Below are 1846 nucleotides of genomic sequence, written 5' to 3'. Positions count from 1 at the left end.
TGCTCCTGCTGAGATGGGGCAGAAAACTCCAGCATGTTCTGTTCTCTTCTAATCAGACAAATAAGGCGATGACTTTCTGCAAACAGTATTTCTTATAACATCATAAAACAATATCATTCATCCACAATAAATCAGCAGTCGAATGTAATGCAAATCAGTTTAACTAACGCAATAGTTATCAGCTTCTTCTAATTCAGGAGAATAATGCAAACTAAAACTACATAATAATTCACAATCTTTAATTAGGGGTATAACATGGCATAAAATAATATTATAATTTAACAATCACTAACAAAAAGTCATCTCTCAGTCTATTTTCAACCAAAAGGCAAATAACCAAACCACATGAACACCTAATAAAATATATAAATATTGAAACACTGATCCAACATTATTCTTGATTAACGGATCATTTGATTTTACACTTTTACCTGAATGTGGCTCCTTTTTTGAAAAAACTTCCTTATATCCATTATTAACCTGGCTGCCTCTCTGTACAAAACACACACACACCGGGAGTTATAAGGTTAATGGGCATTCAGTCAGTTAGCTAGTTAGTATCCATTTCAAACAGGACAGCGGTAACAACAGCAGGCTACGGACAATTCTAAGTTTTAGATTTTAAATAGGCTGTATACATTTCAATGGGAGCAACAGGATGGTCATATGTCGCTGATTTTACTACAGAGCAGGACGGATTGTAGGGTAGCAAACATCGTCGGAAAACGTGTTTTCAACACTGCAGGTTACCTGGTGTGTAATGTTCTTATTCCTCTATGAATAAAACATCAAGAATTGCTCCTGGTGCTAGCTTCAGCTAGCTGTTTATTATTCTTTCTACCACGATCACTTCTTCTTCTATTCTGTATATCTTATTGATTCCAGAGCGCCCCCTGTGGGTAGCTTCAACAATTGCAACTATCATTACATGGTGTAATGCTTTTCAGCTAAAAAGAAACATGATCTGACTCCTACCTAACTATATAAAGAGTAACTGAAGGTTAAATGCAGCCAACATGTCCTGTTTTCAGCCAGGCACTTACACCTCCGCTCAGCTGCGTCTCAGCCACCATCGCTCTGACAGCCAGGATGCTAGAGCCAGAATAGGGGAGAGGCGAGCTGGAACAAACCATTTTGGGAGGGGGGGAGGTTATCTATACTTTTGTTGCTAAAGTGTTACGTCTCAACCAAGTACTGTATGCTTTTTATATTTTTAGTAGTGTGTCACACAAACAGCAAATATTGTCAAAAAAGTAAGAAATCTTTGCGGGTGATTTGATTCATTTTGGGGGTGCTGAATGAGACACAGACTTTCACAATAAAACCGGAAACAAGAGATCCCTCTAGGTCGCAGACTAGACACAGAACTAAATACAAATACAGGCCATTTACCACTATAAATACATTTTACTTACTAACTATAAAAGAACAAACTGAGAAAATATTCAACTACTACTAGAGAATTATCTTGATTTTTTATAACAAGTTGAACAAATAAAAACACTTTTTCACCATGTCAGTGGCTGCTGGTTTGTTTCCAAACACAAACATCCTGCACTGAAGGTCAGACACTGAATGATGTGCCTGTTATCAGGCTGAGGTTGTGGTTTTATCTTTATTTTCATGTCAATTCAATAACCAAACCACAACAAAATAAAATTTCTGTCCCACGCCTTTATCCTGTACATCAATGATATATGTAAAAAATCTGAGATTTTACAGTTTACACTTTATTTGTGGATGATATAATATTTTCTGTGCTGGAGAGAATTTACAGCAGCTTTTGGGAATTGTCATAAGTACCGCATAGTTACAGAATTGCCTATGAAAAATAATGTTGACACCA

General features: G+C 36.5%; 1 long non-coding RNA gene across 1 annotated transcript; it reads right to left on the bottom strand.

The window, feature by feature from the left end:
* Window positions 1-452: 452 nt before the first annotated feature.
* LOC120729338 lies at window positions 453-1211 on the bottom strand. Its single transcript, XR_005694900.1, has 2 exons — window positions 751-1211; window positions 453-492 (listed from the first exon to the last, which is right to left on the bottom strand). It is a non-coding gene; the product is annotated as an uncharacterized LOC120729338 (long non-coding RNA).
* Between the last annotated feature and the right edge of the window lie 635 nt (window positions 1212-1846).

The sequence above is a fragment of the Simochromis diagramma genome, unplaced genomic scaffold, assembly GCF_900408965.1.
Source record: "Simochromis diagramma unplaced genomic scaffold, fSimDia1.1 OVJJ01000383.1, whole genome shotgun sequence".
In the NCBI taxonomy this organism is placed as follows: domain Eukaryota; kingdom Metazoa; phylum Chordata; class Actinopteri; order Cichliformes; family Cichlidae; genus Simochromis; species Simochromis diagramma.
This window is presented reverse-complemented; position numbering and strand designations above follow the sequence as displayed.